The sequence below is a fragment of the Cygnus olor genome, chromosome 8 (assembly GCF_009769625.2).
Source record: "Cygnus olor isolate bCygOlo1 chromosome 8, bCygOlo1.pri.v2, whole genome shotgun sequence".
NCBI lineage: Eukaryota > Metazoa > Chordata > Aves > Anseriformes > Anatidae > Cygnus > Cygnus olor.
The window spans coordinates 27,729,086-27,756,129 of record NC_049176.1 but is presented as its reverse complement, the minus strand read 5'-3'; the positions used below and the strand labels follow the sequence as shown (position 1 = coordinate 27,756,129).

At 43.1% G+C, this 27,044-nt stretch overlaps 1 long non-coding RNA gene across 4 annotated transcripts in view; it reads right to left on the bottom strand.

Moving 5' to 3' along the window:
- LOC121073763 overlaps positions 1-27,044 on the bottom strand; it is a 319,233-nt gene that overhangs the window by 241,809 nt on the left and 50,380 nt on the right. Inside the window, exons 4-6 of one of the 4 annotated variants that reach the window (XR_005821922.1) lie at positions 7,599-7,701; positions 2,440-5,377; positions 470-1,096 (exon numbers count right to left, since the gene is read on the bottom strand). This is a non-coding gene — a long non-coding RNA (uncharacterized LOC121073763). Of the gene's footprint in view, positions 1-469; positions 5,378-7,598; positions 7,702-27,044 lie in introns of those variants that run through there. The other 3 variants (XR_005821923.1, XR_005821921.1, XR_005821924.1) reach the window with 3 other exon arrangements.

Sequence of the window (27,044 nt, the reverse complement as noted above, 5' to 3'; positions counted from 1 at the left end):
GTACAAATTTTGGAGGTACCCTCCCTAGCTCAAATTGCCATCATTTTCCACTATTACTACATTTCCAAAGTGTTAGGAGTTCCTTTGGAGTTCCTGTTGAGTTGAAAAGGCTACTTTTTACCCTGAAGCTGTCCTAGCCCTAGGCAGCTAATACAGAAATGGGGGCTCGAGCAGCTGGGCAGCTGCGGGCACAGAGGTGAGCGTGACTGGCCCAAGGTCAGACAGGCGATCTGTGCCTGAGCCAGGAGTAAATCCACGTCTCTGGCACCAAAGCTCATGTCACAACCAAACCCAGCCTTCCTCTCTGATCTTGCTTCTCCCTTGCTCACATAAATATTTGCATGGCTAGAATGAAACCACATTGCATTTTTCCCCTTAGGAAAAACAACAAGTACTTAAAATATTTTTGTACCTTCCCCCCCTCCTTTCCAAGGAGTTGGAGGGGGGGAATATATTTTTATTTTTCTTGGCAAGGAAGAAAAGAAGGAGAAGGCCCAGGTGGAGTCAGGCTCCCCCAGAGCCCTTTGTTCTCCAGCTCTGCCTGCACTAGCATCACTGCTGGACAGCACGGGCACAACCCCAGCAGCTCAAAACCCCAGCTCAGGTGAGGGCAGCAGTATGGAGATGTTTGTAAGCGAGTCAGCTGAGCATTTCCATGGGAAAGTTGCATAATCCATGCTGGAATACCTGGGCTGGGTTGCTTGAAGTTGACCCGGGTCTGATTTCAGTGCAAGCATACACTGGGTGCCCAAAGCAGGATCACTGCAGAACATGATTAACCCAGGCCTCTCTGTCCTTCCCCGGCAGCACTGCGAACAAACTACCCCCTTCACAAACATCCCGGGCCATCTCTGGCTCTGTCTGAGGAATTTCACCTGCTTGTGCCAGCAGTGCTCTCGGCCCCAAGAAAAGCACCACAACTTGCTCCCATCCTCACCCACCAGCGAACCTCCCCACTTGGTGCCGGGCCCAGCAGGCCCTTCTCTGGGGATGATGGCAGGCCCCTCGCTGGGGACGATGGCTGCTCACTGCCACAGCCATAGCTCAGTCCCCTCGCAGCATGTCGAGGCACGAGGGCAGCTTCACGCCTGCTGGCCTACGAGGGTGCAAAACAGGGAGGGGAAGGCATGTATGTCTTCAATATGTTTGCCCGTTTTGAGTCTTTATTCCTAACATGTGTTTCTTCTTTCATGCAAAACGTGGCTCTTCTGTTTTCTGTCTCCTTGATTTCATTTTAAAGTGCAGTATTTTTATGGCATGAGGAGATAAAGATACGAGGAGGGGAGGGAAAGTGGTACAAAAAGCAATTAAGTCTGGTGGCTGGTTATTGTAATGCATGAAGAAACAACCAAAACCATTCCTTTGAAAAAGGGGCCACTTCTTCTGCTGATATGCACTGGGTTTTCACAGCTCCCATTAACATGACTGGAAACTATCCAGGTAAAACTCTTGTCTCAGTCAAAGATTAGGCTATCGTGTCTGAGATGAATGGAAACTTTTCAAAGGAAGAACCAGCATCATTCCTGGATCACTCTACCCTTGTCAGCCATTTATTTAACCCATATTTGTGCTCCAAACTTCTTGTATTAATACAGGAAGACTCATAACTGAGGCAATAAACTGCTTTAATGAGCTTTACCGAGCACATCTATTCCAAAAGGCCGAGCAGAAACAAGTACAGGGAGAGTCTAGAAGTTCTGCTCTGGAGTGAATGGATTGCATGGTTTGGCCTTTAGGAAAAAATGTTGGAGGTTTCTGAGAGTGCAGGAAGCTCGCATCTGCCGATTGATCCAAACCCTGTGGAAGTACTACAACACAACGCTCTGAGGATGTTTCTGTCCTCTGCTGCCCTGAGCGTCTGATCCTGCAGAAGTCCCCGCAGTTTGAATTAAACCAGTTTTGTTGGAAATAGAAAACCCCCAGCCCACAAAATGTTGTATGAACCATGCATCAAATGGAGGAACTCGAACTGCAAAATGTGTTCAGCTTTTTCCAGGGAAAGCGCTGCAGCCTGGGCATGTGCGCAATATCGCATGCCTCCGCAGCACAGATTCTTCTTGCCCAGCTGCAGGCAGCTCCCCCAGAGAGCACACACCTGTATCTGTGTTTCTAACTCTGCCTGCCCCAGCCCGTGACACCTTGACTCGCCTTCAGCACGTGCCGAGCCACCCTGCCTCCACTGGTGCAGGAGGACACCAGCCCTGCCACCAGTGCTTCCCCAAGCTGTGGCACCAAGCACCTCTTGGTGCTCCGAAATCACCCCGAGCCAGGGGTCTGCCGGCGCAGAACTTAACACAAGCTGGGGCTATTTTCTGTACTAATTTCTGTCATAATGTTAAAACAAACTATTTCCAGACTGCAATTATTGCACCTCATAGAGAAACGGTAAGATGCTGAAATTAAGAAAATGCTCAAGTGCATTTAATTGCTAGCAGATACCTTTAAACTTGCGGTTAGGAAACTGCCAGCCGTTCCTGAAGCGTGTGCCCCACCATTCAGTTTCACTCCGAAGCATTTGCAGAATCTGCTGATCCATAAAATGTACCATTGGAGAAGGTTTGTTTTGGCAGAGGTCTCAGTTTTGTCCAGCAAACTAATGGTGTCCGTTAACACACCATTACATACATCGTTAACATACTTGGCAACTGGGATTTCCCCTCAAGAATAAAGAAATCGTGTGTAAATCATAATTATTGTCCGCCTGGCAGTATCAATCATCACATACAAGGCACTTGTTCTCATTCTCCACCCCCAAAACGTTCTCTGCTCTGTCTTTGCGCATGGCGTTTATTAGGAAATCACCAGCCAAGCCCCATGCCCCGTTAGTTTACAGGGTCCCCACCAGGAACGCAGAGCCATTGAGAAACAGTTTCCATCAGGCTAATAACAATCTACAGCATGATGAATAACAGGCAGGGATTATCTAGGGAGCGGTCCTTGCCCTTAACATGCAATTCTTCCAAACAGCCACTAAAACCTATTTCTTTCGCTCTGTAGAAGTCTTGGGAAAACAAACAAATGCAAATTAAGTAACGACTAAAAAGCCTCCTCTGTAACCTAGGGGAACAGCGGTGATGGGCGTGCGCTCCCCTTCCTAGTTTTTGAACACTCTTCCCTGTATTATTCCAGGTCCTGTTCGGCTGTGCAGGTATAGATCCGGCTTTGTTTTCTTTATTTAGACTGTAGGCTCTTTTGGGGTACATTTGGGGCAACCTTGCAAAGCTGGCTCTTTTTACAGCAGGGCTCAGCACCAGATTTTCAAAGGAGTTCAGCTCCCCACCGTGGCACCCAAGTTGCTAGCTGGGCTTTCAGCAGAGCTCAGGGCTGGTGCCCTAAAGCTTTACTGAGAACTCGGCCGCATGAAAAGCATCCGAGAGGTGACAGCGAAAACTGGTCCTTCTTTAGGTGTGTATGCGGGAGGTTTTGGTCCCCGCTCTCAGAACGGAGAGCTGGGACTGGTGGGTGAGATTTCATTCCTGGAGCTGACACATCTAATCACGTAACAAAGATTTTCTCGCACCCAAAATCACTCTCAAACCTGCAGTTTGAACGGTTAAAAAGCACAGTGATGATAAAATAATAATACCAACAATACCATCAGCAGATGTGACTGCGAAGCCAGATTACCTACCTCACACTTTATGACAGACATTTGATAGAAAACACTCGCAGCAAGAGAGATTGGCACTAGAGACAAGGAAAAAAATTGAACTGTGCAGCCCATGCAAACCGGGACTGGGAATCCCAATCGCTGCAGTTTTTCAGGAACAGGACAGAGAAGCAACGTCAGACACCTCCTAGAGCTGACACGGCGGTGGGGCTGCGATGGTCTGGCTAACCTCAAGTTCCTGTTTTCTAGGATTTGATCATTTCCACTCTCTCATAGGAAACGGCATTATTTTCAAATGGGCGAGTCACTGCCTTGCTCCTCCTTTACTCGCCAGGAGGGGACAGATCAGCATTCACAGTATGCGACGAAACAGCGTTCACAGCATGTGCCTGCCAGTCCCTGGCCTTCGCGGAGGAAGGTGAAGGAACCTGAACTCACCATCTCTGCTGCCTGCACGTTTGCTACAGAGAGAAGCTCCCACCCGAATTCACGCTTCCCCCCCTGCACCTCACCTCGCAGCGCAATGGTAGGAAGTTGGATGCAGTATCTAGTTAGGAAAACAAAACAAGGAACAGGGAATTTACACTAGAAAGACAAAATCTCTTTCACAATTGCAGCTTGAGAGTCTCATGACAGTAAAGAATATATTTTTTTCTGTGTTTGCATTTACACTTCATCTCTGATTCCTTCCCAATACTCTCACCCTGTAGTGTTTATGCGAAAAGAGACTCCAACTATATAGTCTGTAGTATTTTCAGGCCTTGCTGGAAGTCTGCAGTCTATTTTCCAAGCTCATAAATCTCAGGAGAAGTGTTTCATTATTCTGTCCAGGCAGTGTGGAATATCTGAGCCATAGATCCTCACGGATGTTTCATTTCTGGGCCATTCCATAGACAGGCAACATTTTGCATTTCAGAAGTGCCCTTAAATTCTTTCACCAGCCCATTCCTCTTCAAACAAGTTGGAACTGAAAATTACTCTTTCAAGTCCAGAACGATAAATTGCAACCTCCACATTCCTGCCTGAAGGGAGCATTTTTCGTCTTCTCTTCAAGCATTTTGACTTGTAGGTAGAGAAGGACAAAAGCCATGCCCTCCTTCAGCAAATTCAGGACACCAGAAGCTGAAGTAAACAGCTTTTACAGAGTTCTGTAGTGCTTAGGAGTACAGTGCATGGTCTTCTTCAACAAAAAGCAGCATTGCTCCTGGTACCTTCATCCATTTGTGTACAGATCTAAACTAGCCTTGAGTTTGGTAGTTCAGGACTACCTCACCTAGGCACGTGAGCTGGTGAGATCCTTTAATACTTTTATGTATGTGCAAAGAATATTACATCAGCTTTGTTATTAAGCCATCTGGAAAATGTAAGCTGCATTTTAGGAGTGACTGTATGAATTCAAGTGTCTGTCCAAATGCACTACATTTCCAAACTATGTTCACTTAAGCAAACAAAGGAGACAAGCAAAATTATACCTCCAAGAAAAAAAAGCTCTTGTTCCTGACCTAAAAATCATGAGGATTGTGGCTTTGGGCAAAGAAGTCCAACAAGTTGGTGCAGAAACCGGACTCCTCACTGCACTGCCTGAAGAAAGTGGACATGCAACAATTTACACAGTAGTCCAACGCACTTGTGGACCTGCAAAGGTCTAGGCTGCCTATGTCTCTAGGTAGCTTGCAGGCTCACCAGGAAGTGCTTAGCAGTGCCGTTTTGCTCAAAGAGGAAGGCAGGGAGACAAGCATCCTCTTTTATGCCCTTGCTGCAGAGCTTCTGTCAGAGGAAGCAAAGTAGGGGCAAGCCGGGTTACTCCATTAGGACAAATAATCAAGAAATAGATGAAGATGTGCCTTACATTTTCCATGTGTCTTTGAAGAGAAGGGTAGGTCTATACTGAAAGATGAAGTCTTTGGCCTTAAGTAATGAATGAAAACGTAACTGATAATTCAAACCTGCGATGGGGCAAGTTTGAAGGATGGTTGTCCCAAATGGTTTCATCATGTTCAAAAGCTACTGCCAGGAACTTGGATGTTTTTTTCCTATGCTTGTTGGTTGTTCTGCATTTAAAACATCTCTGTATGTTTGTTTTTCTTCCTGTCTCTTGTGGTTGCTTTGTAAACATCTGGGCCGGTTTTTTAGTCCTTTGTACAAGAAGTGTGTGTGTGTGTGTTAGTTTTGCCAGCAGCTCTTATGTAATGTTTGTGGGGACAAAGGAATTGGTTAAACCAGCTCCTTAAAAAGGCCACCCCAACCCAAACCTATTATGGGAATATCTCATGAAATGTCCTCTTCCACCTTCCATAACACATCATCAGTTTTCCCAATTAGCTCAAAAACAGAGCCCTCCCTTTTGGTAGCAATTACTCATTATGACATCTATTTCTTGCAATCCCAGCTTTTTGCTGAGTTTCGTGGCAGTTTTGTGTCACCAAAGGACACCTATGCAGTTCCATTCTAAGTGAATTGATTCATTTGTAGTGCACAGAGGAGTACATTTCCCAAGAATGAGGTCCATATATATCTTCCTCTCTAGTAGGCAACACCCTAACTCAGTATAAAAATGTTAACTCCTCCTAGTAGCATAAGAGCAAAACTTTAAACATCCAGAAAATAAATTGTTCAACCATTTTTTCCTGCAACAGCTATGAAGGGTTATTTGACAGTCAAGATCCTAATTCTTTTAAACTCCTTTGACAGTCCCTGCAGCTAGCATTTTTACATATGACTGGAAGTTGCCTCTCCCCAGTAAGTGAAGAGCTTCAGAGTTTTAAGACCAAATGAAACATTTTGTCTGTCAAAATCTACTTTCCTGTACAATCCAGACCATAGGTTTTCACCCAACAATTCCCGCTGCAAACTGAAGAATTTTGGTTGATCTGTTGCAAGTTTTCAACCAAAATCTGGTTTGACTGGGACCTCCCATGTTGGTGCAGAGGTCCAGCCCATCGTGCCCTGCACCCCTCTGCTGATCCCTGTCCCCTGCTTGAGATGACAGCTGCATCTACCCAAGCTGAGAGACAACTCTGTTGGGAGGTTAAAGTGAGCTGGAACGTTAAGCAAGACCCCTCACCTCCTTCCCGTCATACCCCAAATGGAGCAAAAGAGGAAGAGAAGATAGGGAGGAGAAAGCGGGAGGAGACATTGGGATGCTGGGGCAGAAAAACTCTGCAGGAGAAGGTAAGCTGAACACGCCAAGAGCAGAGGTGTTATGGTACTACATGGCTTATACGCTAAAATTCCTTAATGGGCTCTTCTCTTTAGGAAAAAAGAAATCTTATTTCATAGGCTTTCATGATTACAGGCAGCCCCCCCACCCCTACACTGCCACATTTAAAAATACCCCCACAAAACTCAATCTTCTTAATTTGCTTGGTCACAAATTGGAACAAGCTGCACTTCCTAAACAAATATTGTCTGTTTTTCCAATCCCAACAACTGAGTTCGTGTAACATATTATCTGAACCAAATGGGTTTACAGTTCCCCACTCTCATTCCCTCACCAGTAAGACTACCACAGCAGAGAGAGACCACATTCAATACCAGAAAAATACCTACAGAAAAATGTGAGTAAATGGGGTTTACTCCACTTGGAGTAAAGATCTTGGGTTACTCTACCCACATTTAATTTACAAATAGACCATTTATCAGTACCTGATACAGCCCTGCTTCTCAGGAGTTTTACGTACTTCCATTTTGCACCTACGTCCTAAGCATTAGCCAGACAGGTGCACTTTTAGGGAAAGGACAGGATTTTTACATGGCCTGATCTCAGAGGACAGGAGTGGACACACAGGGCTCTGAGACAAATCAATGGTTATCCAAGTACAGCCACCATTCAGACAGCATAGTATTTTGCATCTTTGCTCTCTCCCTATGTCTGTGGTTGCAAGTTTGTCTAGATACATGAAGAAGAAAGCAAAACAAGGAGAAAAAAATGCTTCACCAAGGAAATGTTATATCAGGAAGGAGAATGATTGAGCATGTCAGTCCTGACCTGATCTTTCTTGAGGTCACACAACATCTTGAGCTTTGTTCTAGGTCATCATGCAATGCAAGAGATCAGTTCTGGTGCTGGCTTTCTCCGATTATGTCCATTTCTAAACCCAAAAAACAGAGAAACAAAAGTAGGGTTATAGTTTGGACTTTGTATTCATAATACAGAAGTTTTAATAAGAGAAAGATGCTCTTTCCACTTGAAACGTGATTACCTATCCCTTAAAAACTCCAAAAGAAACATCCCATGGTCTTGCATAGGCTGCATCAGAAGATCCCAGAGGCTTGATTATCTCCTCTGACACTGCGTTCACAGCATACACATCTAGTATAAACTGGATCAACCCTTTATCTCAATCTCTCTCTGCACAGGGAAGTGCCTTGTGTTTCCTCCCATAACACACACAAAAGCCTGTGAGCAAAAGAATCTGTAGGAAAATAAGTCTGCTACCAATATCCTAGCCAACAAGCAGGGGATGTCAATAAAAGACTACATGACTTAACTACCCATGCTTGTCTGTGTGTGCGTGAACTAAGCCTCATGTCTTCTGTCTCACTGTGTTGCAAAAGTTCAATAATGAATTTCAGGATCACCGAAAGAAAGCAAAGGTAGTGGAGTAAAAAACTTAGGTTCTATCTCACCTTACCTTTCTCTCTGTTCCTCTCTCTGACTTACAAAAGGTGAAAAGAGAACCCTTTTCAACAGCCAGCCATTCTCCCAAATTGAGAATAAAAACACATAATCTACCAAAAGGGATGTAAATGCATACTGGCAAAGACCACACAAGACTAAGACAGCAAATATTGCAAGAGAACAACCCCACCCACAATGCCCTGTCTTGTTCATACTATAGATGTCAGCAGGTGAGAGTGACAAACATACTATTGTAACTCCGACGATGGAGATTCTCACCCTGTTTTGAAAAACCTTGGATGATAAACATAAAGGCTGGCAAACATCCCATCAGTGACCCCTGCAGAACTCCAACCCCAGGTAGCAGAAGGTTAGAAAAACATCCCTTTACAATCACTGGCTAAGGCTGATCTGATAAACAACCATTTATCCGTTCAGCAGCTTGCTCCGCAGCTTATTACTTTCCATAGTGAAGGTACATGACAAATCCAGAACCACAGACTGGTTTGATGATGACTTGATCTGGTCACAAACTGTTACATCACTTGGGAGAAAAAGAAAAAGAGAGAAAGAGAAAAAGAAAGAGAGAAAGAGAGAAAGAGAGAAATAAAGAAAGAGAGAGAGAGAAAGAGAAGAAAGAGAGAAAAAAGAAAGAGAGAGAGAAAGAGAAAGAGAGAAAAAAGAAAGAGAGAGAAAGAGAGAAAGAGAGAAAGAGAGAAAGAGAGAAAGAGAGAAAGAGAGAAAGAGAAAGAGAAAGGAAGAAAGAAAGAGAGAAAGAAAAGAAAGAAAGAAAGAAAGAGAGAAAGAAAAGAAAGAAAGAAAGAAAGAAAGAAAGAAAAACAAAGAAAGAGAGAAAGAAAGAGAAAGAGAAGGAAAAAGAAAGAAAGAAAGAAAGAAAGAAAGAAAGAAAGAAAGAAAGAAAGAAAGAAAGAAAGAAAAAGAAAAAGAAAGAAACCATCAAAAGGATTAAACAAAGCAAACAAGAAAAATGTTAAAATAATCTACAGGAGATTAAAGAGCTGCTGAAACCAAAGAATTGAGGGTTGGAGAGTGATGGTCAAAAACGCAAAGCAATGGTCTTGCATATTGGCCACAGGGGGTCACAACTCAGCAGTATGATGCACAAGAATCATGAGGAGGTATACAGACCAGTGCCCAGTTGCAACAGTAAAATGCCAGCTCTTCTGTTTGTGTTTCCAGATTTGACAAAATCTGGAGGAACTGTAGATTTCATTTTTGTCCACATCTGAAGCTTTCCAGAACAGAACAAACACTGCATGTTCAGAGTCTGGAGTATGTCTACAGCTCCAGAAATGAAAAGAAATCGTGTCTGGGTCCAGAGCTAAGGGAATGAGATTTCCAAGTTTGCTAGTGGGAGAAGAATTATGAAATTCCAAAATGTAATGCTTCTAAGCTTACTTTTAGGCTGAAACGTGAATTTCAATAATTTCCCGTAACAACCAATTACAGGTTACTTTAGAAAAAAAATCTTTAATTGGACCTTTTGTACAAAAACTCTGTTCCCACAGTAGAGCCTAGTTTGAGAGCCAAGTGACTGCTGAACTAAACACATGGATTATGACGAGAGGTCTGACTCAATAACTTGCCAAAGCTGATCGTATTAGCACTGTTCTTTCACACGGCGCGGACCCCAGGCACGGCCTCCAATGTTCGCAAAGAGACCCAGCACCTGGGGACAGCTAACACGGAGCCATTCATACGGACACAACTTCTTTTCTCGTGATGGAGACACCAGGCCTCTGCTAATCCTCCACCATCCACCGTGGCTCTCTGAGTCACTCCTGATTTACACGGGCGCATCTTTGGCCAGCAAACATCATGACCGTGCTGTATAACGGAATGAATCTGGCCAGAGGTAACTGAATAAAACATGACTTCAGACAGAGTCCCTCTTGGTTTTGCACTGTCACGCAGCCAAGGCTACAGCCTGTAGCTGCATGAGGTGCATAGCTGAGATAAACAACCACTGGTGACACTTCAGGCCAGCTGAGGTAATAAATGAACATTGACCTCCATCACTATCTCAGATGAGTGGAAAATATTGGCTCAGTTGGCAACAAGTTTCCACGAGCTGACTTAGGATAACAACCCATGCCCTGCCTTTTCTGTGTTTTCCATCAGATTTTTGAATAGCTTTTTGTTCCAGAAAACCTTTAAGCCACGTAACACGCACAGAGCTCCAAGCTGCCCAAGCCAGAGCTTGGGTCAGGAATGCTCTGACCTTGATACAGGACAGATAAGGTGGCTGTAGATTACTATTATTTGTTCCATGCCAAAACTAATTCTTCATGCTGTGCTTGCAAGACAGGAACTCAGTGATAAGCAATGTTTACATGAAGTGCAAAACGCTTTAATGTGAGGGCACAGCCTGTGATTGGCACCTCTGCCTGATCCAGCACAGACAAGCTCCAGAGGGCTGGGAGGGACCACTGCAAGACAGCTTGCCAGGAGGGGCACAATGTGCTCTCTGACTGCTGTGGAAAGCTCAGTGCATGGATTTCCTGTTGATACCTGCTCTGGCACTCGGCAGCTGCAAAGCGATCAGTCACAGGCAAACCGCCCTCAGCCTGTAAAACAGGGGGTTAAACAGGTGGAGAGCTCAGCGAGGAGACAGGTGCACATGCACAAAAAGGGAAAAAAACATGCTGGAGGGCAAGGAGGGGAGCTCTGTTTGCCTCCCGTCAGGAGCCTGCGTGTCTCTGGAAACCAAACCGAGCCAGGAATTACTTTTCCACGCTGCAGTCTGATCTGCCTCTTTCCCTTTTTAGCCTTTCTTGCTCAAATCAGGTACCAACTGATGAAACACCAGCTTAGCCTAGACAAGCCTCCTGAGAAGTCACGTAGTCTCCCTGCCCTAAACGCCAAGCAGGACTGTCCAGAAGGGACACGCATGCTCTGCTGATGTTCACCTGCTGCATGTATTGAGGTCTGCAAGCCAGGCCTGGCAGTGGAAGAGTAAGGCCATTCAGAAGCAGCCAGACCCAGCTGGAGGGATAAAAAGGCAGCCCATATCAAGAGAGATGCAAAATGGTATACCAGACACTGGAATATCAATGGGAGTAGTCCCGTACAAAGAAGCCTTTGAGATGAAAGAACCAGGGTAGAGAATTACTCAAACCTGGACCAAAGTGTCTTTCCAATCCCCCGGCAGCCCTTCAGATATTAAAAAGGGATGGGGTTTGCCTACAGGCTTATGGATTACATGAGAGTTTCACTACATGGATATGCTCAAGGACTACCTGGCCATAAGCTCATACCTGGTCTGTGTAAAGCATTTATGCTACAGTGGTTGCCTAAACTGGATTCTGTGCCTGCCTTTTCTAAAATCTGTCAAGGATGGGAACATTTCCTGCAGATCGAGGCTTTCTTCTTGTTCTGAAACCACAGAAACACAAATGTGAGTTTTCTTGGCACAGTTTCTTGGTTTGCCTTGCAGGAGATGGAGTAACCAAAGCAAATGAATCAGGAGCAAGATGAGTAAGTACATATCTATCCAGTTGAAAGCCATCTTAGAAAGCTGTTGGAGGGCAAAAAAGTACATTCTCCTGTATTGAATCAGGACATTACAACTACAAAGTGTTCCAAGCTAAACACATCCAAAAACTGTTTGACTCATGTTTCACATTTAATTCTATATCTCCAAAAAAGTTTACAAAAGCAAAGCTTGTCTGGACTAAACAACTGAACTGAATGAGGCACGTGACATTAGCTCAGGCTTTTCTGGCCAGCTTTCTAAATGAAGTGTTTGGAAATAAGAGAAACACATAGATTTGGGAGTGGGATGGATAAGAGATTTAGTTTCGCCTTTTATAACAGAGTCCTGTGTAAATCCAAAGGAGCCTGCAAAGTTTCAACAAGACATGCATTAAAAGCAGCAGCAGCTCTGTCCACATATAATAGAATTATTAAAAGCAAGGCAAAAGAGAAAGATTCAGCTCATTGCTGGAGGGCTGCCCAAAAGCCCACAGCTGTGATGTAGTGTTTGGACTTGAATTGTGTTAACAGGGCAATATAAATCTGCACAGAGTAAGACAAAGTCTAAAGAGAGTAGACCTAGCCAAGAAGCCCCAAAACCTGGTCAGATTCAAGTGGTAGGTAGTTCAAAAGGGAAGTACTCAAAAACCTACTTCTATATAGTATAACACTGGCTGTGCTCATAGTTTATTCCGAAGGTCACACACACTTTGTGGTACCAGGGGAGAAAAATCTGAGTGATCCAGAGAATGGCATAGCAAAGTGCACTATAAAGACTTCATTTCCCTCCCAGGTTCTACAATGGGCAGTTCAGTTATTGGCAGTGATGATGTTATTTCTAATGTAAATATTTCACTTTCAGCACAGCTGAACTGGGAGGGATTATAGCAAGTAATGAATGAACCTCCAAATACCTCTCCAAGCCAAAAAAACAAGTGATGGCATGCAGAACTGAATCCTTCCAATCATGCAGAAAGAGATGGAGAGGATTTTGCATGACTTTTAGTAATTGCTACTTCCAAAACTGCCAGTGATGCCTTTTCCCACCCCTCTGTGGTCAAGGCAATTATTCTTCCAGGTTCTCACTCTTGGCCTGCACCTTCATTGTCAAGTCAATGGAAGAATAACAACATCCACCAGCTGCCTGGACAATATCCAGCCTGGATTATTACAATGAGCTTGCATGAGAAACAGGATTAGAAAAGCAGTGAAGGTCTACTGATAAAGCTGCCCCATTTGTTTCGATTCAAGATATTAAGGTTGTTCAGTAAATATCTTGATACATGGGAGACTTCCCTGCACCCTGAACAGCTCCGTGGCTTTTGATTAGCTTCTGTTTTATTGCAAAATCTGATAGCTGGGGGGTGATAGCTAGGTCAGATTCAGTGAAGGTTTTCTAGGTTTAGTATTATTTGTATTATTTTCTCCTTGGTGTACAGAATATTCCTAGACATGATGGGGAAGGAAAGTTCTTTGTGTGGGATCTCACTGTTTAATTTGTGGCATATCGTAATGTTCCTATTCCTTGTAACAACATAAGCTAGTATTTATACTCTCTTAAATAAGGCTGAACCAGATGGGTTTGCATATTCACAAGTCTAGCAATGAAATATTCATTGTAGTAATTGCTTATATCACATCCATTTTGGTAAAAAGCTCTCCGGAGTATTCTTACAAAAAACTAAAAAGACCGCCCTGCACTGAAAATGCAGGGTATCGTTTGACTGCGCGCACTAATTTCAGCTTGATGAATTTATGAATGAAATTGCAGAGTGTGACTGTTTATCCTCGAGTATGCAGAGAACAGCAGAGAACATCCCCAGTGAGCAAGGAAGTCCCTTTAGAGCCGCAGGTCTACCTGTCCACTGAGTTCATAAAGGATCCATCCAAAAGAATAACCGATACTGATGTGCCTGCTCACATCGGTGGAGAAGGGCACGCTAAAAGCTTTGAGACGGAAGGGCCACTTCAGGTCTCTCGGGAAGGTGACAAATGGCAGAGTAGCAGGCAATGCAGTCTTACTTGCTATCATTATCATAATATGCCTGCCTCCATGGCCTGCTTTGATAACTTCTGTGGTTTCACTGATATCACGCACAGGCAGACCCTCTACTTGGGAACTACTCTTGCCTGTTCTGTTCTTATGCCTTTTTCTTATTCGTTTGCAAGCCCTTAGGAAAACAAATTCTGGGGAGCAAAATCTGGACAGTCAGATGTGAAGAAAAGAAGACAGGCAGGAGAAGCGAGTTTTGAAGAAAACCAAAGACGGTGCTTGGCTGACCCAAAACCCTGGGGTAGGAATCTGCCAGGGCTCACAGTTACAGGCCATTTTTGTGAGAGAGCAGGGAGATTTTCTACTGTCTTCTGAAGCAAGGAGTTTTATGATCTGGAGGATCCCGTGATTGATGTGGGGTTTGTTCCGACGAAAAAATAAAAAAATAAAAAAATAATCTTTGGCTTCAGCCTTGGTTTTGGACATGAGGCTGGTGAAAAACTGAAGCAGTGATCACAAACTGTTCCCTGTTCTGAGAGGAATAATGAGTGTAAAAAACACAATCCCAAGTGCCAAGCAAAATGGCTAAGGTTAACATTATTTGTCATTACAAATGCAGTAAGAATACCAGCTGCCAGAAGCTCTGTGCAAGGATGTGAAATCCATATTTCTTGTACCTTTTTCTGTTTTGACAACTAGAAATAATATTTTTTAATTGCTAGATCAACCTAAAAAGTTAAGGCAATGAAACCTTAAAGGGATTCGCAGTCAGAATGACCAGCTTAGAGGCAGGGATTTGTGTGCAGCTCCACACACCAACTTTGACCATCCCTGCGGATCCTGGGCCAGGTCCTGACCTCATTCAGATCCCTGTAAATCCAAGCCATTTCAGTGGGGCTGTGGGGATGTGAGATCAGGATTTGGCTGGTTACACCGGCTGAGCTGTGGCAGGTGGGCACTTGCCAAAGAACTTTGTAATGGGTCGTGTAAACACCAGGACTGCTCACAACAATTATGTAACCTGCAGTAACACAGCTTTATAGAAAGATTTACAAAAGGCAATGGTCTCCACGGTCCTCCGGCTCCACCCTTGTGCCATCACACGGATCCTGTGCTAGGTCCACCCCTTCTGAACGCAGGGGGTGCTGCTTTGGAAATTACAAACGAAAACTCCGTCTCCTTGCCCAAAGAGCAGTGCAACAGTAATTAGTATTATTAGTGCAATAATAAGGAGCAAGCCCGGAGTGAAGCAGCTCTCATGATGACACCCTCACTTCTCACCGTTTCCAACTCCTCACCTCACCTCTACTTCTCCCTCCTGGCCAGCAAGGAGTTGCCTGGTTTGGGAAGAGTGCTCAGCTCTGGACTGTCTACAGTCAGCTCAGCACAGCCCAAGACAGCAACTTTCTTCTTAGGTTTATGACCCATTAAGTCATGGTGATAACCAACCCTAAGAAAGGCCAGAATTCAGACAAACAGTACTTTACTCTGAGAGAAAACTGCCCACAATGCTTAAAGTTTTGTCTTGCTCCTCACCATTTGGCATACTTCAAGGAACATGACCATCTTGTAATATACTAAAAGATTTATTTCTAATATGAAACCCATATTTAGTATTGGTTTGGCAGTGGTAGGAAGGAAACCACAGACAGCTGGCAAAGATTAAGCGTTAGTTGCTTGATAAACCTGGAGTTGCCAAGACTTCCGACTTTCCTGCTGAATCTGCTGCCATCCAGAGCCAAATGTTTGAGAAGGGTGCCTTTGGATGGGCAGCATTTTGTTCTTCACATCTGAGCTGCATGGATACTAACAAGAGATGTATGTCTCTCTGAAATAGATGTATTTCTATCTAAAGTAAAGAAAAAACAACCTGCCTGTAGCTTCTCAAACATTCTCATTGTCAGGCTCTTGGTAACAGATTTAGATGCATCAGACATACACTTCTTAATCCATTTAAACATAAATATTGCAAACACAGTAGCTCACTGTTTCCTGGAATGGTTTCCCTATCTTGAACTTCCACTATTTGAAAACAGAAAATTTTGACTCTTTTTTCCTTTGAATGTCAAAAGCTGTTTACTGACCAACATTCCACTACACTCTCAAGGAAGTGTAAAGAATTCAGGTTCATGATGCTGCCACCTGAATGTTTGTGGTGCAAAATTTGAATTAGATAGTCCAAATTACCACATTCACTTCCAATGACTCACCAAAGTCTTTCAGCTTTAAAATCCTATTTGCCTAATAGTTGTGCTAGTAAAATGCTGGCACCCAAATCTTTCCACAAAGCTAACATGAGAGGCTTTTGAACACAGGCCAACCCAAATTCATTGTGGAATTTGAAATAATATCCATAAGGATTTTTTCCAATTTACTCAGTTCTAGTCACCATTTCTTACTGACACATCATCTGACTTGAAGCAGAAATGAAGACTCTTTAAAATGTCTTGCGATTATTCATTTATGAAGTGTGGGACAGAACAGTGAAAATTGAGATTGCCTTAAAAATGTCACTGCAGGTGTCTTGACAATCTTCATTCTCTGCCATGTATCCCAGGCACAGGCTTGTGCTGTCACCCCGGATCCATGAAGAAGCTCCTTCTCAGCCTTGGGAGCTCCAAGCATCCAAGCTTCAGGACACTTTCTCCTTCTACAACTCCCCAGAAAATCATTTGGTTTAAAGAATACCAAAAAAACAATAACAACCACATTCTTTAGTCTGGTCTTTTGTTTTATATAGCTCACAGGGCTTGTAGTTTAAGATGTAATTTAAAAATCCCTGTAACTCTGAGAACAACAAACTTTTAATTCCAAAAGCCAAAAATGCCACGGAATCACTTGATCCCAGGAGAGGGTGCTTTAAGAAAAACAACTCCCTAAGTGGAAAAGGAGACCCAGAGCCCCAGCAATAGCACTGAAGTGTGTCCATGACATTTCATAATAGGGACTTTATGGTGCCTTTCTCCATTTAAGTGACAAAGCAGATTTACTGCATCCGAAGTCACTTTAGTAGCCGATTGCCACCAAGCAAACATGACTGAACAAAATCCATCTTAAGAGACGTGGGAGGTTCCTAACAGAGCATATTGTTTGCTTGTCATGGGAGAAACACTTCAGAAAACAGGCTTATATTTAGCAAGTAATCTTGGATTTCACAGCTCTAAATGCAATTATATGCCAGATTTTTGACATCTAACCTTCCATTAAACCTCAGACACTAATAGCGTCATATACCAAACTGCCTTTCAAACTAACCCTTGAAAAAATGACTGCCACTAAACAAACAGTTTGTTTTTCCTGGCCACGTTTCAAGTGATTCCCATGAGAATGGAGATGCTTTGGGTTCACCCACAACAGCTCATCTTCTCTGAAGGCCAGTGAGGAATTCTCCACACAGCACCAGTTTTGCACAGGAATCTGTAGAAGGAAAATGAACTGAACGTACTGTGAGTCATAAAGCTTTCAGACCAGCTCCGGGTAGGCTCAGGAGGAAAGCAGATATGACCAAATCCCACGGCTTAGGGATCTGGTGCCTCCGACAGCGCTAGGCACATTAGGTCCCTGCATGTTTGGCGTGCCTGATTTCAGTGAGCAGAGAAGACTTCAGCACCAGCAGCTGCCAAGGCAGATGCAGCCAAATGAGGTTGGTCCATGGGCATCCGTCATTCAGGTGCTTTTCCAACAAAAAAAATGTTCCCGTATTCTCTTGCAAACACTTCAGCCTTTGGCTCACTTCCCCACACACACTGCTCAGATGCCACTAAATTAGAAGTGAAAAATATAACTTGGAGAGCACATATAACAGAGGTAAAGAGATTAAGGACTTTATCTGTCAACACGGGAGCCCAGATGCTTTAAAGTAGGACAAAAACCAGGAGATTGAGAGAGATGTTAATTATAAGCTCTTTTCTTCCCTTTAAAATGTTTAATAATATTTGTTAAAATACCTAACTTTTCCTGTAGGTTTTGGAGAAGGTTTAAAAAAAAATACCAGCATAGATTTCAGACTAAACCTCAGTGCCTGCACAGGCCTGAGGAGGCTGGAGGCTGCTTTTCATGGTACTCACTTTCAGAGTTTCTTTGCACACCCAGCGCTCAGAGAGCAGAATTTTACAGAAATCTCTGTGTATGACTTCACTAGTACCAAAGCTCAGTCTCAGAAAGAAATTGAATTCCACTACTTTTCATCCTTGACTCTCAATATCCATCCCTCACCCACTTCTAGGAGCACTGAAATGATACAGACAAGTTCCCCTCTTTTCTAGCTCTAGTACTGCCTTTTACTTTACCCGTGTGCTCTACAGTTTAGCAGATCTAAATAGATTTAGGCAGCCGGACCTACATCAGGTTCCCATGACACCAATCTAGTTTCCACAGGGATGAAAATATAACTTAATCAACAAGTTAAAATGTATATATATATTTCAAAAGCGGACAAAATTCTTTCCAAAGCAGGCATACCCCAATAGGAGTTTAATTCAAAGAGAGACTCAATTCAGAATTACGCACATTGTAAAAAAGGAAAACAGCCCTTTCTGTTTTACCCATCTTTCATGTGGAGGATGTCTACTTTAATGTTCCTAGGGGCTGCACCGGTGTTTAATCAGTTTGTTCCGAGTTCTTATTGCCAATTTCTTCAAGAGAAAATTGTGATTAATGTCCTACATCTAATAAAGACTGTGCTCTTGTAGCCCTCATATGCCCTTAAAGGGAAAATGGAAGAGAAGCACAGGACAGAACACCCTATTTTCTGGGATTTCCTTTTGGAGATCCTTATGTCAGATGTATCATATGGCAGCTACTACCTCGCCCTTGGATATAACATGTCCTTGCTGGACAGAAGCCACACTTCTCTCCTCTTTCCACAGTTCCTAGGAGGTAAGCTCCTTGTGCCCATCAGCATCCCTAAGCCTGAATGAAGACCAGCCACTGACATTTAAACACATCATAGTTTTCACTTACAGCTCAAGTCATGAATCAACCTGATAAAAATGATGTGAAAAATTGCGCTCAACTGAGCATTTCACCGTTCAAAGGAACTCATGCAGCCAGGCTGGGAGAGATCACCCTGAATAATAATAAAAGAACTCAAAACCAAGGGATCCAGCACAATAATTCAACTGAGACTAGATATTTTGATAGAGCAGTCATTAATGCTGTAACAATACGATGCTACCTTGATCATTTAATGACCAGGTACAAAACAGTTGAGATGTTAATGATTTTTTTCATTGTAATGATTTATTATTTTTTTTAAATGAGCCCATTTTATTTCCAAACTCTAGATCTGGGTGTTAGTCTTCAAATGTGGGATGTGTAAAGAGAGATAAAAGCTATCTTGCAGTACCACTCTGTAGAGATGGACTATGTGGAAGACAACATAAACCCCTGGCCCACCTTCCCTACGGACCCAGGTCTAGAAAAACATTTTGTTTTTTTTTTTTTTCCTACAGGATTTTCAAAAGTGTTTTGACTTGTCAAAAAGACAAGTCAAGACTGTCACCCAGTCAAGAACACTGAGATAGCTGAACATTGTCAATACAGCCTGTTGCTGATGGGATGGCCTAACACAGCACCTGTTGCACAGTTCATTGGGTCAATATCGTAATGAGGCTTCATAAACAGACTGGTTCCTGCTGCCTGTAGCCCCACTAATGGTTTATTTTATACAATTCAGCAATCATTATTAGGCAAGATCTCACCACATTCCTCCACTAAGGGATAAAAAACACTTACCTGAATTAGGGACATATTTCTTCACAAGTTTAATATAAATCCTGTTGGCTATATTAGCTGTTACAGAAACACGTTTCATTTTAGTATGTTTTTTGGCTCAGATGACCCTTTTCTTTCCAACTTTAGTGCCCTCCTGTCCTCATTTTATCAAACTCCTAAAAATATTTCCTAAAAATATGCTATTATTGTATCTGAAAAAATAATAAATTTTTAAAGCTATTAAAACTCTTGGAAGACTTAACTGTATTCTCAGTCCTTTCCTCTTACTTTTCCATTTCCTTCCTGGTCCAATATTCTTTCCCATAATCCAGGCAACTTTACTCCTATTCTTGGGCATGGAAAGTTGCAAGATTCCATATCATTGTCAGCACAGATCCATGCTTGATGTCCTCAGAAGCTAGTCGGAAGCAGTGATGAAAGATGTCTACAGAGACCCCCCCCAGTGCAGAGCATCGACATTGGAAGAAGGACCTATAAAAATGTACCTACAACTGAAGACGTCTGCAGAAAGATGTGCTCTGCAAGGATGCTCTGACAGTAAAAACACCTCGTTCTAGAGTATTTGTGAGTCAGCTCACATTTGGACCACACTGCTAACCTCTTACACAATGATTCCCATTAGCTGATGGTAACATTGAGACCAAAAGTACCTACCAACGAGTCATGAGTAGTTCATAGGCCTTTATGAATTCAAGATTCATCCTCCCATAGAAATGTCCCATTTATAGAAGACATCAGTTTCTCTTCTCAGTTTCAATGGTAACCCAGAGTGATTCTGCAACATCCCTCACGTCTCTTAATGGAGTACCTTTAACTGGGCCAAAATCCCTCTTCCTTTGCTGTAAAGACAGCTGACGTCTTGAGTTCATATGAGACACACTGTGCTTTCCCTGGCATATTCCTAGGCTTTACTTCATTATTTTATATTTATGCAACAGAAAAAAAAAGAAAGAAAAAAAAGCTTATACCATATGGACATGTTTGGTGTTGGGAAAAGCAACCAAGCTCTGTTGAAACCAACGGAGTCAAACTGGCATAAACTATTGTGTGCAAAGTTGCAGAGTAGTTATATGAACTCATAGTGAAGGCTCGGAGCTGAGCAACTAAACTGCTTTATGAGAAGTTTTGGATGGAGTACAAACACCCCTTTATGCGCTCTCCTGCCTGATAAATCATTAGTTGGGGCAGCCTTTCACACGTGTACAACTGGAATAAAACTCAGTTTTTAAATCTACTATTATTACAAAACACAACGATCCTTCTTGCCATCCCTAAACATGTCCATATGCTACAACGATTTCAAACTGAAGTGAAATAAGATCTTTGTAAAACTGCCACATCTCAGCCTTGCTCACTCTGTAAACTGTGACAAGTTAAAGCCATCTCAACACGGGAAATTGCTGTGATATTGTCAGAGCAGGGGTCAAATTTACCTTTTACATATTTGGTCTGCTGTAACTCGTTTGTTGTTTAAGGATCAGCTGTAGCCTGAGAAGATGCCAACGACCACTTAGGACATGGAATACATCCAAGCTTCTATGCACACTCCAGGCATGAAGGACAGCAGTGCAGGACCATGTCTCTAATGCCCACATGAAGGGAAAAAAGAGCCATTCTTCTCAAGAGCTGACGACAGAATGGGAAATAGGAGGATCTTTGTCTTTGAAAATGATGCCCCAAGTTCAAGTCAAATCAGTACACTGGCTCCAGCCTTTTCTACCAGATGCATTAAAACAAACAAACAACAAAAAAAACCTGGAACATTGTCCCCCGGACAAAGAACATCCTGTGAGTTGGAGCCACAGCACATCTGGGGGCCTCATGTTGCTGCTGAGTAATGCATGACCTGGGGACACAGTCATTTTGTGCTTAACAAGTCTCCAGAGAGAAAGCTGACATTTGAAAGAGACAAAAAAGCTTCTTCATGTGATGCCAGTGCATCCTCTCCCGTTTCACTGGAAAGTGTGGGAGCATGTGAACAACACAGACATGAGCTCATGTAGCTACAGTGATGTGAGCCACAGCCTCCCAGTCTCAATGCCACTATTGAAAACCATGTGCCAGGGCATGTGGCGTCCCACAGCACCTTTTATTTTCTATTTCTGTTCTGCCCAGTTTTCCATCAAGATTTTGGGTTGAAAAATCAGTCAGGGTCAAGGGACAATCAGAGAAGGTTCACAATCACTGCTTGGGAAGGTGCCTGATTTGCTCACTTCTTAAGCAATAATTTCCCTATAAGCTAGTCTTTATAATCCATTCCCCAAATGGCCTACCATGCATGTAGATCTGGAATTGAAAAGACATAAAGTCAGTAAGATTTGCTTGAAATTTCAAAGGCCAACTACTTGCAGTTGTGTTACACGGTGATTTAGATGTATAAGTAAGGAGTGGAGATTCCCCGACTCAGAAGCAGTTCATGTCCCTTGAAGTTGGACATGGAAAAAGAGCATGAAAAAGTATGGTGGGCAAGGTAACTACCTTCTTGATGGGAGCGTAGCATGTGTGGTGAGATGAGGGCAACAGGTCTGATTGAGAAGTTTTTTGACCTCTCGATGCTGCAAGGTAACAGACTAGAATAAGCTTTCTGAGGCTCAGAACAGAACAGGACTGCCCACACAATGTGTAGGGGCAGGCACACGAATACTGTGTGGCGACGACTCATTAACACTGTAATTCCCTCACATCTTTTCCTTACAATCATCTTCAGTATCTTCGGGCACATTCTAGATCACTGAAATGATTCCTTTCATCTCTGGATGGTGGAAAATTCCCAACCAAATTTTTGGATCTAGACTTTGGCAGAGCTTCTTATAGTTTGTGACATCCACGTACAGTGACCTAACTCTTATACTGACCTCTTCGTGAAGGCTGCCTTGGTTGGCTACTTGAGGAAGTGATAAACTTTCTGGAGGAGAAAACAGTCCTTAAGCCCAGCTAAAGTTGTTTACTGTTCAGTTGTTATAGTTCCAGACAAAGTACTGGTAAGAAGAGCTTTCACTTTTTAACAGGAAACATCTTCTCAACATGGCTCTTATAAATTAAACCACATCACTCTTTCGAAAGACAACAAAGGAACTGCATGCATGATTGATGAAATATCCTGAACAGAGAGGAAAACGTAACAAACGCATGGGTAGATCATATGCAACGTGCACCAGCACAAGGCCTGACAAGTAGTACAGACATTTAGAACTCAACAGTGAATATCTGCTTACTCCTTCTATTTATTTTAATTGAAAATAAAGAAACCCGGTGATGAGTCTTAAGGTACTGATGCAGACATTTTCAAGTGTCGCACGGTCCACGACAGGCTAGTTATTGCTTGGTGTAAAGCAATAGAGCTCTCCAGATCTGACTGCACACACCAGCCGAGGAAGTGAGCCATTGCTTTGGTTACAAACCTCCTTTTGAGGAGCTGATCGGGTTTCAGCAGTGCTATGCAGACTCCCTCTGGCTCACTGGGAAGCCAGCCGCCAGCCCGTGTGTCACAGTAAAAGCTGTGAGTTTGTTTTTTTCTGTGTGAGGGTGGGAGTCTGCCAATCTTAAAAAGATCATTCTTGTTATTTGCAAACACAAAAAAATTGCTCTAGGCTCGCTGGACATGCCAAAGCCTTGATCAAAATCACGTCCCTTTCATGGGGACAAAACATGTGTTCGCATTATTGCAAAAAGAAACAAGGGGGCATGGCGGGGAAAGGGGAGGGAATCTTTTTATGTTGGTTTAGCATGAAAATGCCATGCATGGCTGCCAGTTGTTTATCAGCTTTTCCAGATCAACAATATGTTCTTTCTTAAGGTCTTTCATTAAAGAGCTTTCTGTCAATCTAACTTGTATTAAATAATGAAAACCAAATGGGAAACAGTCTCAGGCTCTGGGCCTTCACATGACTCTGCTGTTTAAAGAGGTTTTTTTTGGTCACCACCTCACAGCGAGAGTATTCTGGAGAATCTAATTCATAAATACTCTCTGCCGATGCTTTGGGACACTTCCCCCATGATGCCTTTTGTTTTTTTTATGACTGTGACAGAGGAAGGAGTGTGCTTGCTCCTGAGTCAGCCATCCCCACTTCTCCACCGGGTGCTCCTCCTGTTGGTCACCTCTTTGCACTGCGTGCCCATAAGAGAACAAAAACTTGAAGCAGCATAGCAGGAGGGAACTTCCAGTCATGCAAAGAAAATCTGATACTGGCAAAAGAGGGACCAGCGGTCAGAGAGAGGAATCAGGGATCCTCCACTGGGACTGGGGGGGATCAGCTAAGCAAAGAACAACAAGGTGGCCTTATCTGCCAAAGAGCATCTCTACCTTCAGTTTTAAAAGATCTCCTGTGAACAAATGCCACAAAGAAGATAGTGGTTTCCACAGGAAGAAGAGTGAATCAAAACACCTTTTCAATAACCCTCTCTCTGCTCCAATGAGAGGGAAAAAATGCAAATACAAACATACAGGATGTATCCAAATTGGCGGCAGGGAGGAGAAAGCACACAGGGTATCAGCTGGTGTAGCTATAATTACAGGGACTCTGTCAATCATTAAGGCGAAGTAACTGGTATTCCTTCCTGCCGAGACGAATTCTCACACACATTGTGGCACGTCTTTCCAGATGGATGAGCCCTGAATTGCCACAGGCAAAGGAAACCATCCACTCTGTTAAACTAACGCTGAGATGGAGCAGGATAAGGCTGTGAGGGTTGGCATTTGGAGTGACAACAACAATCAGGAGAAAAAAAAAAACACAAAAAAACCAGAGAAAGTCATCAGTCATCTCTATTTCTCCCTAACATCCTCTTCCAGGTGGTCCCAAGCCTTAGGCATTTTTATAATTTACAGGTCACTGGTATGCATTCAATCCCACTAGCCAGCATTCCAGCAGGGGCTTCACCTGATAACAGCCACAGATAAGCAAGGGAAAGAACCTTTATGTCCTGACAACACCTGCTTTGCACAGGGTGATGTTAGAGATCCAGGTGGGGTTGATGCACCAGATGCATCTCTCCACCAAACCTGCCCCAGTGTGTTCTGACTGGTCAGCCTTCCAGGAGAACAACTACCTTTCTCATTCTTAAAGCATTTTTTGTTTATATATATAAATAATCAAAGAATCAGAGAATGGTTTGGGATGGAAGGACCTCAAAGCCCACCTGGTTGCACCCCCTGCCATGGGCAGGGACCCTTCTCAGCAGCCCAGGCTGCCCAAATCCCACCCAGCCTGGCCTTGGGCACCACCAGGGATGGGGCACCCACAGCTCCTCTGGGCTGCCTGCTCCAGTGCCCCACTGCCCTCACAGTAAAGAATTTCTTCCAAATATCTAATCTAAATCTACCCTTTTAGTTTTTAAAGCATGGGATACATTGCATCCCAGGACCTCAACATACTTTTATATGAGATTTGACTATGTTCATAGTCCCTTCAGGCCCATGCACTTTACCAAAACGGGTAATTGAGTCAAAGTTTCCCAAGACACAACATCTGCAATACCTCCAAACTGAAAATGCTGGGAGTTGCCAGTGCTCAGCTAACCTGAAAGAAACAAACGACACCGAATGTATAGTAAGTCAGGGGCTTAGTTCATATTTTGAGTTCCTTTTATCCTTATTACCAGAGCTAGGCATTTTTGTCCTTGCAGCCATCCGACAGCAGGACCTCAACAACGAGTATGGCCCTGAGGGCCACCCCTTGAACTTTTATTCTATAGTCTGGTTTTTGAGAGAACTTTAAACACATTATTTAAAAATAAAAACATACCCAAAGAAATATTTAGAGTGAGTGCAATCTAAACAAACTCATATAAAGCAGGATGATGGAGATGCTCAATTTAGGGGCGCAGATTACTCAGGCTCAGGTTTTAGAAAGGAAGATTTACCATAGGCCTTATAAGAGTAGATGGAGGTCAAAAGACCTGCAGTTCTTACTGTGTGTTATTCACACTTTTTCCTATGTGTCCATGCCCAAAGATTTGCTAGCATAAAGAACGGTTTTCTTTTGGCCATCTTTAACTCCGCACTTGGTTCTCAGTCTGCTGATGAACACGTGAGCATCCTAACTTCTGCTTAGGACAGAAGCTGTAACAACCAAAACTACAGGGGATTAGCAGAGCATACATTTCAACTCCTGTAATGCCAAACACATCTTTCACACAAGCAACATCTTCCTATGAGCTGTCAGCTTCCCAACTCTCTTCCTTCCTGTACTCTTTAAGCTGCTTCCAAGCATCCTGCTAACTGGCCAACAGCTACCAGAGAGACGAGGGCTTCTGGAGCACTGAAGCTCAATTTTTTCTCTTACTGTTTCATTGAAGTGTTTGCGTTTTAGGAGTTCCAGCTAACATTGAACCTTTCTCCTCCACGGAATCCCTACCAGGACAACTCGGTACACTTCAAGCTGTTCAGCATTCAACTGCTACTCTATCAAGCTCTCGGACACAAATTAGCAAACACCCACATGGAGGGGGAGTATGAAAAATCTCCATAAGAGTCAGGATGAATGGTCACTTAATAACTGTAATTTATAATCTGAAGGAATCTACAATAGATGGACTCAAGTTACTAAAATGAGGTTTTCAACCACAACAATAATCCAGCTCCTTTAAGAGCAAGTACAGATACAATTTTTATTTTTCATGGAAATCATGGAAAGAAAGGGAAGAATAAACTAATGCTTTCACTCTGTCTCTGTACAAGGCTATAAAAGTAACTATCTGAAAAGGATTAGCAATCGAGTTGTTGAGCAAAGTCAACAAAAGGTGCCCAGTTTAGCAATGTTTCTTGCCGTAGAAGTAACCTGAAATGTCAAACAGACATTATCTCATCAATTCATGAATGAGCAACACGTGAGGATAATCATTCATAGGTCCTTTTAAATCTTTGTGGCTGTATTTCCTGCATCTTTGACCACAGCGCACATGCTATATCCGCTGCATTAAGGTATTCAGATCTCAGCCTGCAGAGAATGACAGTGCTAAGTGCAATGGAAGATTACACGTCCCCTTCCTCCCAGACCAGTCAATAGATGCTATTTTCTTACTTACTCCAGACAATCACTGCTCCGATAGACAACTGATTAAACCCCACAAAAATGCTATATGATGGCTGACATTCTGCCCTTCGTTCCTGCAACAGTGCCTCTCCACTCCGAAGTTCTGGGCAGATCATCAGCCTTATCTTTGAGCTTCCTGCCTCATGTCACAACCCTACTGTTATTTAAACATACTTTTGTATTTAATTTAATTTCCTTGTTTTTGTTTAGCTTTGATAAAGAAAAGGAAATCTTTTCTAATCGGCTCAAAACAAGACCATTGACTCAAGACCAAGTTCAGTGAGCTATCAGGGGCAACAGGATACTAATGGCTAATGCAAAAGTCTGAGAAAGAGTCATGGGAACAAAAGCCACTGGAGGAAGAACAACTTGTTTTTTAAAACTGTAAAGAGGAAGTAGGATGCAGAGAAACCTTCTGACTTGGAAAACCTTTGCAAGAGGGACTGTGACAGAATAAGCAAAGAGACAGCATGATGAGCTGAGAGGGAGATCACAAAGGAATGAATTGAGACTTTATATGCGTGTATGCATATACACACATATATATAACAATTT